Raw genomic sequence first — 13,652 nt, forward strand, 5'->3', positions numbered from 1 at the left:
AGGGGTTAGGAATGAGAGAAAGAGAAAGATTTAGAAGAGGAGAAAGGAAGACACATTTCGCCCCTCCAGGCCCAGGGAGATAGAAGAGCCACCACCAGAGACGACTGCAGGGAAAGCAGATTCCTCAGGGGAGCGGGAGGTTTGGGGTGGAACACAAAGGTGATAGGAACATTCATGGAAATTTTGAGGACATTGGGGATTTTATTTATGTATTTATTGGGGGGATTTGAATTGATATTGGACTGGGTATTCTTCAGGGGAGAGCAGAAGAGCTTGAGGAGTAGGAGTTAGGGTGGGGCTGAAGTCAGAGCCTTAAGGAGTTAGGGGGTTTGGGTTTGTGGGAACTCCTGAGAGACCTGGACCTTTTGTGCTAACTGCAGGAAACTGGGATAAATTGTAGATAGTGGTAGAGGGATTATAAGCCTCTCTTGGGAGGGAGCTGTGCAGCACCCTCTTCTTTCGTGCTACTGGAGGGATTGAAGACAAGGGAAGGCAGTCTTACGGGGAGCATGAGTGGTCCTGGGCCACCTCCTCCCTCATGTGTGATAGATGATACTTTCATGAGTGTGATTATTGGCTCAGTGCCTGTCTCCCCCATTGGATGCTGAACTACATGAAGGCAGGGGACTGTGTTTGCTTTTACTCTCTTTTACATCCTCCAGTTCCTTTCGTATAGGGTGCTTGGTAGATGATAGAAGTTCCATAAGTGTATGTTTCATAAATAAATAAATAATAAAAGAATTGAGGCTTTTAATGGACAGAAAAGTCATTACGAGCAGTGCAATGAGGCTGCCAGCAAAAGGGGATGATGTTCAGAGTGGAGAGGGTGATCATTTCTCTTGACTTCTTGTTGGACATTATGACCTATTTCACTCATTTCTGGCTGTCACACTAAAAGAAGTGTGTAGTTAACTGCTTAAGAAAGTTGGAGCGGTATCTTATGCAGTTTTGGCTGCCAGAAAAAGAGAGAACAGTATGATCTCAGACTACCCCCAGGTACTGAGGGAGTTTAATTATAAATATATTTGTAGAAATAATGTAATAGAAATTTCATGGAAAGAGGAATAGCCCTGTAAGTGGCCCACATGGAGGTGAAACACTCTTGGGGACTGGGTTATTTTGTGACTTCCTCAGTGTGAAATATTGAGCCCATGATAATGGTGACTCAGCTCCTTGTTGACTGCTTATACTGCTCTTGTCACTACCGATCAACTATGTTACCTCTAACCCTAACTTTTTTTCTACTTCATACATGCCCAGAGTTTCTGCTTATTCATTGTTTCTGCTTCGTTACCCAGTAATGCCCTGAGCGTCTTACGCTGATCTTCCTTATCTTCCCCCATCATACCCGTCCAGATATTCTGTAACCACTGTGTACACTTCTCTAAATATTTAACGTTCCCCAATTGATTTGCAGTCTCTGTGACTTTAAGGAGATGCTTCTCAATCGTTTTCTGCCCTCTCAGAGCTGTTACAGGAGGGCACAATTTCTGATCTGATAGCAGTTGACCCATCTTCCCCCTTTCTAAAACCCTCTGAAAGAGCAGTTAGACATGGAGCACCCTTTCTCATATTAGTCTCTCCTGGCCTATTAGCCTTCATTTAAATCTGTCAAGGTGTCCACTAGGATCTCAGTCTTTCGTTTTAGGAAATCTTTCTCATCCTCCAGGTTAATCAGCCTATCTTCCTCAAATTGTTTTGGAAGATGTATTGTATGTCAGATGTAACTGACGTATAGTACTGTATTTTTAAGGTGTACAGCATAATGATTTGGCTTATATACATCATGAAATGATTATCACAGTCAGCTTAGTGAATACTCGTCATCTCAAATAACTACAAAAGAAAAGGAAAAGAAAAAAATATTTCTCCTTGTGATGAGAACTCAGGATTTACACTCTTAACTTTCATGTATAACATACAGTGTTTTCCTCAATTTTGTTTCCAGTCTTCCTCTGTTCCTGTTTTGATAATAAAATGAAAACATGTTTCTTAAAGTTCTTTAGTTACTACTTGATTTCCTAAGCAAATCTGACTTCTAGAGGTAGAGAATGTCATGTACAATTTTTTGGTTGCCTCCTTAACTTTATGATTTGTCTTGATTTTCTTCAGAAATTTCTCTACTTCAGCTGAAGATTCAGCTGATGTATATCTAAGTACTTATAGGACAGCATCAACTTAGTATCCTGTGAGAAGTTCACAGTAGCTTATTTCCCTTAGCATAATGTCCTCAATATTCATCCACATTGCCACATATAGCAGAATTTCTTTCTTTTTAAAGACTGGATAAAATTCCATTGCATGTATATGCCACATTTTTTTAAAATCTATTCATCTGTGGATAGACATTTAGGGTGTTTCCACATCTTGGCTATCGTGAATAGTGCTGCAGTGAACATGGGAGTGCTAATATCTCTTTGAGATTCTAATTTCACAAACTGCATCATTCCACTCATGAAAGATCTAAAATAGTAAAATTCATAGACTGAAAGAGTGAAATGGTGGTTGCCAGGGCTAGAGAGAGGAGAAGATGGGGAATTACTATTCCACAAGCATAAAGTTTCAGTTAAGCAAGATGATTTAAGTTTCAGAGATCTGCTGTACAGCATCGTACATATAGTGTCAACGATACTGTATTTTACATTGAAAAAAAATTGTTAAGAGATGGATCTCATTCTAAGTGTTCTTGACACAATAAAAATATAAATAAATAAAAATTTAAAAAATAAATTCACACAAATCTTCCCCTTAATGTCCTTTCATGTTTCTACTTCAGCTAATTTTACCACCACCTACCCAGAAGCCAAAGCCCCCAGTCTGATGTTCATCTACCATTACTTCTCCCTTGCCCTCATCTACACATTTAATTAGTTGGCTAATCTTAAATACTTCTCAAATATGCCTCCTCTCCTCCATTCCCATTGCCAGTCCTCTAGTTCTGGTTCCCATCATAACTCACATGAACCAACACAGTGACTTTCTCACTGGAAATCCTATCTCGACTCTCCACCCCATCCAATCCTGTCTCCACCTCCACCCTGCTGAGGATGACCTTTCTAGAGGTTAAATCTAGTTATTCACTCCCTGGATTAATACCTTTCAATGGGTATCTATGACCTTCTGGATAGAGTTAAAATGTTTCTATCATGGCATATAAAACCCTTCATAATTTAGCCTCTGCCCCCTTTTCTGGCCTCATTTCCCCAATCCTACTCCATTCTATTGTACCCTTGTTCCATCAACTTACAAACTTTTAGCAGATACTCAAATTTGGCAGGTCCTTTCATACATCCCTGTGTTTATCGTGTTGTTACATCTGACCTTATGCCCTTTTCTCTGGCAAAGTCCTGTTCTTTCATCTTGACTCAACTCAAAATACTCTTTCATGAATGTTTTCTTGATCTGCCTTGAATGTTTTCTTGATGAGCCCCTTTAATCCCTTGCTTACCTCTTTCATTACATTCGTTACACTGCAGTACAATGACTAGTTTTCCTGTCTGTCTCTGTACTAGGCTGAGTACCCGAGGGCAAGATCCATGTCTTATTATCTTTGTGTCTCCTGTACCTAGCAGAGCACCTGACCCATTGGAGGTACTCAGTGAATAGCTGAAAAGTGAATGAGACTCATCTATATTTCCTAATTTTTTCTTACCAGAATTTCTTAAGCAGAAAAAGGGAGAGGGAGTTATAGAGAGATTCATTTTTGTCCTCCCCTAGCCTGTGATAGAAAGGTTTAGAAAACTGTAGACTGGGAAATGTGAAGAGAGTTGATATGTGGTATGACTTTGGCAAATAAAATACTTGTGAGGCTCAAGATTAAGAGCATGGGGAGAGGTTAGTCTGCCTTTGTTTTTGCCTGGCTGTTTCAACAGGAAGTGTGTATGTTACCACATGCCCCAAACAGAGAAGTCAGCTAGTTTCAGGGAAGAAAAGAAGCGGCAATGAAACATGGTTCAAATCCTCATGTACCCCCGGCCTAGGGTTCGTTCTCTGTTGTGTTCATCAGAGGGCTGGAGTGTACCCAGTCATGTGAATTTGATGGAACTAGTTCCATGGCTACTTTAAGCAAATCTTTATGCTTTCTTCCTTAAAGGTCATGCAGTAAAAGAAAAGTGCTTACTCTTCCTGTCTTACTATTTACATTGGAATGAACTCAAAATAATTTTCAGGCCATAGCTGTTAATAATTACAGAGAGAACATTTTATGGCTGCCCACACAGAGCATTTTTATGTTTGAGACCATGACGTGTTGGTTGACAACTTCTTTCTCTACTTCACCCATTTTCATTTTCTTACCTTCAGTTGCATTTATTTCTATTGTAGACACCACACCTGTCCTACTAACCCATCACATGTCCCTTTCTTGTTAGCTAAAAGCTCCACCAAGTCAATTCAGACTCTGATCTTTGGTCTCTGAGCTGTTGACTAATCTGTCATCAGCTGTCCAGGACTTAGTAGATTGGTATGAAACCTAGAAGATAGAGAATAGTCTATAAGATAGTCTATCATCCACTTCCATATTCCCTGGGGGATCTTGAGAATAAATTGTCTGGGTATATGTCATTAAATGGGCTCATCTTGTACCTGTGGTGGTCTGCCCTGTATTTTTGTCAGAAGGAATAAAGAAAACAAATACTCAGGTGCCTCCTTTGTGTGAGGCAATATATTAAGCATGTCCATATATACTAACTTATTCAAGGAATCAGTGAGGCATAATTTTCAGATTTTACAGATACAGAAAAGAGATGACTCAAGTCTCACAGCTAATAAATTGCAGAACAGGGATATGAACCTAGCCTGGCTTCTGTCAAAACCCATGCCTCTTGCGATATACGTAGCAAGCTGTGAGTTCATGGTGATTTGCACCAGGAAGAAAGAAAGTGACTAGCACATCCCAGCCTTGTCCCTGTCTTAATTCTCAACCTTCAGTTTGTTGCTCATCATCAGAAAATGTCATCTCTACTGACACTTTGGCATTTGAAATCCTGTCCTCTGCCACCCCTTTGATTTTTTGGTTGCTTCAAACTTCTTTTTAACTCCTGGAAGAAAGGAATGTTCAGTAGTGTCATATAATAGAACTTAGATTTGCCGTAGGCTCTGCTGCTTCTTCAAAGCATGAACTTGGATAAGTTATTCATCTCCTTGGGACTCAGTTTCCGTATATATATATAATAAGTAGATTGGGTGAGTCTAAGGCTGCTTCCTGCTCAGATAATTTTTAACCCTAATTGAGAGTTCATGAAATTTTCATATTAGGTTGTAGGTACTATTTAAGCTCTCATTTAAGGAAATTAAAAATAAAAACTCTCATTGAGGAAATTGAAGCTCTGGGAGTCTAAGGAAATAGTCCAAAGTCACAGGACTAATAGATGGTTGATCTTAAATTTGAATCCAGATAGTTACTAAAGTCAACTCTTCTTAACATGGCACACAAGTTCATCATGAGCTTGGCCTGTCTACCTCTCCAGACTTAACTCTCACACTCCTCTTTACATTCTAGTAGCTGACGTGTTTGCAGATGCTCTGAGCAAATCATGGACAGGGTGTACACAGAATTTAAATTGTGTTCCACCTCTCTGGGCCTTTGCTTATGTTCATACATTCCCTCTGTGGTGTATCTTTACTTACCACTCGGCTAATTCCTATTTGCTTCTCCACAGCTTAGTTCACGTGTCTTCCCTTCCAGAAAGTTTCTCAGATTTTCTGGTTGGGCTATATGCCCCTCTTCTTTTCTCTCATGGCACATCACGCATACTTTCATCTTCAAACTTACTGCATTTTAAAAAATTTATGGGTTTTATTCTGTCTCCTCCATTAAATCATAAGCTCTTGGCAAGAATGCACCTTGTCCTATTCATCTCTGTGTCCCAGGATCTATCATGTGCTCAATAAATATTATTTGAAATCAACTGAATTGAGTGATGCCAATCACAGGGCTTTTCCCTTGCATTTCTGAGTTATTTTCTGAATATGATTATATTCACACCCTCATTTCACAAATGGAGAAATGCAGTCTACATAACCAAGAATAGAAACTCAAAATTTTGTCCATGATCAGGCTTCTGGAAAGGGTTATTGTATGCACATTTTCCTAATGCCTTCACTTCCCTTTCATAGCTCAGTTCTCTCCAATCTACCATGCCACTCAAACTGTCCTGGCTAAGATCTCAATGGTGGCCCCATTGCAAAATCCTCCTCTTACTTGACTTCCCTGCGTGATCACTTTATCTGTTTGAAATTCTCTCTTTTCTTGGCTTCTGTAACACACAACTTAGTGTAACACACAATCTAGTGTTCTTTCTACCCCATCTGGCCAACCCTTTTCATTCACCTTTGGTAGAGCCTCATCCTCTACTTAGCAATTAGAGTTCTTCAAAGATCAGTCTTGGACCCTGTTTCTTTCTTACCCCACATTCTTTTCCCATGAAATCTCATTCACTTCCACAGCTTATAAAAAATACTATGTATTCACCATGACTCAGAGATTGCTTTCTCCGTCACAGATCTCCCTTCCGAGCTACAAAACTGTATGTACAACATTTACTTGCTATCTCCTCTTGGTTACCTCTCATGGATTTTATCCCTCAAACCTACTTATCCCTCAAACTTAATCTTTATTTAATATTCTCAGTCTTCCCATCCCCCATCCTTCCAGTTGCTCATGACAGAAACGCTGATGTTACTGTTGACTATTATCTACTTGATAAGCATCTTGCACCTTGCGGATGAATCTTGGATCTGGTCACATCTCCATGTGTCCACTGCTAATCCTGTGGCTTAACTGCCATCATCTTTTGCCTAAACTACAGCAGTAGCCTCCCAGCTGGACCTTTACTCGCACCCACTCTTGCCATAATCGTGTTTTTCTCATCTCTTCTAATCCTTTCTACTTTTAGACTCCTAGGGTATTCTTTTCAAAATGAAAATTTAATCATGGTATATTCCTGCTTTAAATTTCACAATATTTACCATTTATCTTAGGATAAAACAGAAAATCCTTAACGTGGTATATAAGGCACTGTACAATCTGGCTCTCACCTTTCCATTTCTCCAAAAGTCCCATTTTGGCCCCAATCACAATCATAGCTATATCATTAGTTTTGTGCTCATTTTTATTTTTTAACTATTCCCCCCCACCCTAGAATGTAAATTCTATGAGATCAGTGTCCAAGTCTGTGCTGTTGATCATTGAATCACAGAAACCTAGAACAATTCCTGGTGTGCCGATGATAGACAAAAAATATTTGCTGAATAAATGAAGAAATCAGATATCTAATGAAAACTTTTTTGTGCACTAAAAATACATCGTCCTTTAGCCCCCCACCCCACTGCCCCAGGAAATTCTCCCAATTCAAGCATACTTAAGAATTCTTATTTTTTAGAATTAGATATCATATCCCAAGATATTAAATTTTCTTTCCATCATTTGTTTATTCATATGTAAAATTCAACTATATGCCAAACAGAGGTAATAGAGTAAAAGGACAGCAAGGTACAGTGAGGAGAAAAGACACATAAGGTTATATGAAACTATTTTTTAATGCGTAGAATAAATATTTACTCATTTGAGTATCAGTTTGCTGGGATATTTCTCTGAGATTTGAAAGATGATTGCTGTGGCCACTGCTATGAAGAGGGTGGATGTACCCAACTTTTTCTGCTTTGTGTTCCATGATGTTTGGGCTATGATGTTTTTTTTAGTCTGCATGTGACGTAAGTGGCATTGATGACTCTGCTGAATGTTAGTCCATTTTTATTGTGATGACTCAAAGAAGCTAGTCCAACCCTTTTAGGAAACTGTTTTCATGTTTGTCATTGTCTTCAGCTTTTTCTTTCTTTTTTTTTTTTTATGGTGTAAGCCCTGGTCTAATATTGCAGACTCTGACCTGTATTTTTGTTTCCTCATGCCTGAGGCAATGTAGGTTTATGGAACTCAGCCAAGAATGGAGTGAAAGATAGGCAATATAAATAGTGGACTAAATTCTATATTGGTCATTATTTAGCCAATCATCATTGAGCTTTCTTCATTATGGGTAATCCTAAGCAGGAGATTGCATGAATACCTCATAGCATTGTGATTCAGCACTTTCAGTGAATGTATACTGTTGAGCTACTGAAAGTGAGTGAATGACCAAGGTGGTGATAATGGGTAGGATAAAATCAAGGCATACATATTTAACTAAAAATCTTTATGTCAAAAATGTTAGAACTGTCAGGAATTCACAGGATTTTGTTACTATGTGTAGGCTGTAGTTTTCTTCTCCCCAAAGAGATATCCCAGTACAGGGGCACTCAAATTGACACTGGGAAGCTAGCAAATGACAGATGTGAAAAAATATCTAGGGGCATGTGTTTACCCATAAGTTCACTTATTTTAATTACTAAATCTTTTGCACCTAGGAAATCAGCACAGTTTGCTCTTGTATATATGAAAATTTATAATTTTAGCACAGCATTAATATTTTATTGTACTGAGAATATCTAGTGAGAAGAAGTTGACTTTCCTGAGCTTTCATAAACATTGTGGCTTTTTGTTGGTTGAACAAAATATGTAGCATTAAAGTACTGCAAATTCCTAGACTGAAATCTAAGGCAAAGGTCAAATCCCTTCCTCTTTTTGTCTTGGCAGACTCTGTGTGTTTCCATTAAACCACAATGCTGATCCTGCCCTGGACTCTCATTTAAATGCTTCTTTATTAAAATCTTTACTTAAATCTGATTTAACCCATTAGACGGTTTTCTGGGAGGAAAAATTAAGACACTGTAACATTGTAACATATTTTAAACATTTTTCAGAATCACTATTTAGTATTGCTTAAACCAGAAAAAACCATGATAACTAAAATATTCAGTGACTGAGATAGTCTATGTTTTAATTATATCTTCTAGATAAACTTCAAAGTATTACAGTTCTTTGAGCTGAAGCCTGCATTATTAAAATCTTTGTAAAATAAAAATTTCCCTTTTTCTATATTGGGTGGGTAGTTTAGGATAGACACAGAGGAATCTTTATTTCATAGCTGAGCTCCTGAAGTCAGCCCTAACACTTCTGACCCATGTTCTATGGTTGTGTGCATGTGTGTAAATGGATACCTCAGGTGACGCACATCCCCACACTTTCTGCCTCGCTCAGGCTCCAGGTGCGGGAAACCACACTTCATGGAAGGAAAAAAATTTTTTTTTTCTTTTCATTTCCCAGTGTCTATTTTGGCAACTTATCCACAGCAGGGGAAAGCACTGCTCCCAAGTTTGGCCCAGGAGTAACTGCCACACATCTTCTCTCTCCCTTCCTTCTGGGACACTTGTGCCAAAACAACTCAAGATAAAAGACATTTTCAGTCTTTACTGTATCTTTTACTTTTGGGGAAGGAATGGAAATTTAGAAGAGAGAAACCACTAAAGGAGACCATAACTGCTGAAGGTGCTGAGTGTGGGCAAAGGCAGCAAGAAAGGTTCTGAGGAACAGGAGAAGGGCGTGTGATTGAAATGAAAGGGCAAAGCTGGGAGGACACAGCAGACAGAGTTCCAAGTAGAAACTGAGTTCTCTCAGACTGAGAACCTTCTCCAAGGTTGAGGAAAAGGAGGAGAGCTGGTCCAGGGAAGAGAAAGGGAATAACTGGAAAGCTTTACCTGATACTCTGAGTCTTCCTTGGGAAGACATTCCCTGTGAGGAGACGGTCATCAGAAAGGAGAAATATGACCGAGGAGAGAGCAAGGAACAGCTGAAACTCAAAGGCTGAGTGTTGATGGAGAAGGAAGGTTAACAGACAAAGAGGAGGATATTGATGGCCTTGCAGTGGGTAGCAGGATGCTATGACTTAGTAATAATAGCTCATAAGCAGGAGGGGCACCACATTCCATATTTAAGAAAAAGAATATAAAGTTTCCAATACAGAGTATGTTCGAAAATAAATATTCAGAATGAAGAAAAAAAGTCACAACAGATGATAACAACTTACTTTTGCTATTTGACAAAAACATACAACCATGGGAACCTACTGTCAGGGCTCCAATTAAGACTGGGAAAAAACCCTTGCAAGAGAAGTGATTAAAGCTTAAAGCTTCATTAGATTCATGGTAAATCCACCTCTGGTCATAAAGAATAGAAATGCCTCTAGAGCGAATATCTGGCCAGCCCAGTATCAGACAGCATCTCAAAGGAGCTTTTGTGGAAGATGTTGGATACCTTTGTAATATTGGCCTCAAAATGTTCAGAATGTTCTCAGAACAGCTCTAACTTCTGATTTTTTATAAGACTTGAATAAAAACATGTGTGTGTATGAAAGTACTTTAAAAACTGATAAAGTTCCCCCCCAAATGTTAAGTAATTTTTCTTTCTGAAAAACCCATTTTATCTCATTTATCAAGTTTATCTAAGCCGTCAAAGAACCTATTTATCTTTAACCTGTATAAGCTCCTTATAATTTTGTTTTATACTTACTATGCAGTATTATCTTTTATTTTTCCTAGAAAGTTGTTCTTTCAGCTTCTATGTTCCATATTTGAGAAAATAATATTATTTTAGGCACGATTTAAAAATGATTCACCGTCAGCTTTCATTTTTCTAGACTGAGGGTCTAATCTTTGCTTACACCTTCTTTTGGTAACTTCTTAATTCCCTTGAGAATGTACAGTCCTCATCTTTGCACTTTTCCAAGATTGATTCTTGTGTTTCTTAAGGTACCTGTCCAGAACTGAAGCCAGTGTTGAATGGAAGAAAGTGTTACAGTTTTAGAAAGTGTGTGTGTGTGTGTGTGTCCAATCCCTTTGCTATATGCGCCTAGCATTGGTTAGCTGTTGGTGAAAATAGGCAGATTTTTTTTCAGTTGGGTATGTCCTTTAGACTCCATTTAATCGTAGTTGGTTGGGATCATAGGAGAAATTTTATCAGGATAATCCAGGATGCAGAGGAAGTTTGGAATAGTGGGCAAAGGCATTCAAGGTACTAGGGAAAACTGATGCATAAAGCAGACAGAAATTGATAGAAAGAAGTGGTACTACAATCTGAAAGAAGCATTTGAGAGCTCATAGCTGCGCAATTCAAGTCACATAACAGGGAGCACTGGTTAACTGACAAGATAAGAAGTTATGGTCCTAGAGAAAAAGCAGGAAGTTATGACACCAGGTTGATATAGTGGAGGTGGTGCTGTACCTTGTAACCAGGTCCAAAATTTTTTCATTCGATGAATAGCCAGTGTGAGGTGGAGTAGCATGTGAGGACGATCAACTAGAAGGAACTTGTGAAGTAGAGTTTAGAGGAGTAGCTCCCAACCCTGTCTACATATTACAGTCACCTGCAGAGTTTAAAAATATGTCAATGCCCTGGTCCCACAGGCCAATTGAATCAGAATCTGGGAGTGGATCTAGGCATTGGCAGGCTTTGAAAAGTTATCAGGTGATTCCTGCAAGCATTCAGAATTGAAAACTATGGACTGGAGCAGTGGTTCTAAACTGGAGAAGGTTTTATAATTCTGCTGGTCCAGGTGGTCTCACTCTTTCCCAATTAAATTGGAACATTTGGGGGTAGGATCTAGGCATTATCAATTTTTAAAATTCCCTAGGTGTTTCCGAAGTTTAGGAATCATTGGAATAGAGAGATTGTGTCCTGTGACCTACCATGCGTCACTAATATAGTGAAAGGATGTTTTGTGATAGCCCTTGTGTATTAAAATCATATTTTCAGCCTTGAAGTTTAAAGCACAGAAAGGAATCCAGATACTGCTATTTGTATTGGTTCTGATGCTTCAGGGCATCCATCTAATTTAACAAAATTAGAATAAAACGATATTGAAAACTGGAGGAGACGTTACAGAAGAAGTAACCCAGCTCCCTCCTTTTACACATGAGAAATAAGAGGCCCAGAAAGGAGAGAAGAACTGCTTGTGATCACTTGGTTAGTTAATGACAGAGTGGGGTCCTCTGACTCAAATCTTTTTTCAATCTTCTTCCACAATGCTGGCTATATTAAAACTCTTAGTTATGAAATGACAAACACTAGAAGTGTTATGAGTTAATTTATAAAATCTACAAAGTACTTGGACAGGATCAATGTGAAGTTGTCCACAAAATGCTAGAACACTAGAAGTTACTCTTGAAGCATGAAAAAATTCATTTAAAAACAAGTAAATTAAATCATTAAAAAACCCCTACTACCCACCATGGCATTTGTAAGCTTGCGGGCCATGAGAATCCTTCACGCCAAAGAGTTAGCCCCTGGGCAGCCACTCTGTTTTATTTAGGAAGACTACAGTTGCAGGGCTGCTTTAGGCCTGGGAAAATACTTGGGTGTCCTGAGGTCACATGCTAAACTGTAAAAGGAAGTTTTGCAGTCAGTACCTAGACCTTCAATCATGTGGCTCTCATGTGTTTTCGTATCCTCTGAGTTGGTTCGTCTAATTCCTGAATTAATTGGTTCTGATGAAGAAATCGGAACAGAAGCAGGTCTCCGGGGTGACAAACTTAACTGCATATGATTATATTCTGTTTGTTAAATGTGCACACTTCTTTGTGTGTCATAGGAAGCCTATGAAGGAGGGATAGTGAATTGATTAGATCACAGGACCAGGGTTCAGAAAGGTCTCCATGGGCTGAAATGAGTGACCAAAATATAAGCAGATGCAATTCAGTGGGGGGAAAAGAACACAAGTCTCTTCTTGGACCCGGTGCACAGTACAGAGAGGAAGAGCGCTCTCCCCCGTACAGCATTTGAAGGGTTATTATTGAAGAGGGTTTCTAAACTTAAGGCCCACGGACCATTATATGCCTTAGGAGGTCTGCTTGTCAGCTTTTGTGCATGGCTACAGACTACATTTTTTCTGGGGGTAGGACCTGTAATGTTTATTAAGTTCTCAAAATAAAAACAAACAAACAGATTAGATCTAATAGTTATAATTGGAAAAAATAAAAGGAAGCTACAGATTTTTTTTTTCTCAACGTGAGGAAATCGTTTCTTAGTGAAAGCCAACCAGGATGGAATGTGCTACCATGGGAAGTTTCAAATTTCCGGACCACTTGGCCAGTGTATCATAGAGGAGATTTAAGCAACAGATGGGTGGTTGAAACGTGTTTTTATGTTTCTATAAAACAAACAATGTTGTACATGGAGAGACAACTGCTTGATGACAACTAATGTGAATGCTGGTGGGATTAGGGAGGGTCGAGGCCCTGAACCACAGAGACTGTGGCAGGAATTGCAAGTGGGGTGCCTCCTCTCAGCAGATCCTGGGTCACAGATTGTTAGACCAAAACACACTCTTGTGGTTTTGTTTTGCCTTTGAGTCCAGATGGAGGACTTACTCTATGGTGAGTTCATTCATGGTGTCTGATAGACAAAATACCCACAAACTGTTATTTGGGGAAGTAGGTAGAGACATAAAGGGTGAACAGTACGGTGGTTAAGAGCATGGACTATGAATTTCCCTCCTGCCTCCATATTTACCAGCTGTGTGTGATACTGGAGCAGTTATGCAGCTACTCTGTGCTTGTTTCCTCACATGTAAAATGGTAAATGTCAGTAGTACCTACATTATAGGTTGGAGAATCAAAGAAACACAAAAAGTCATGGAAAGAATTAAAAATCATGATAATAGAAAGTTGCCTATATGACTGTTGTCATTTCTAGTTACTGGTTGAAAATATTTGAATTCTATTAC

The sequence above is a fragment of the Aethalodelphis obliquidens genome, unplaced genomic scaffold, assembly GCF_003676395.1.
Source record: "Aethalodelphis obliquidens isolate GAN/ISIS:26980383/991018 unplaced genomic scaffold, ASM367639v1 scaffold2, whole genome shotgun sequence".
Lineage (NCBI taxonomy): Eukaryota > Metazoa > Chordata > Mammalia > Artiodactyla > Delphinidae > Aethalodelphis > Aethalodelphis obliquidens.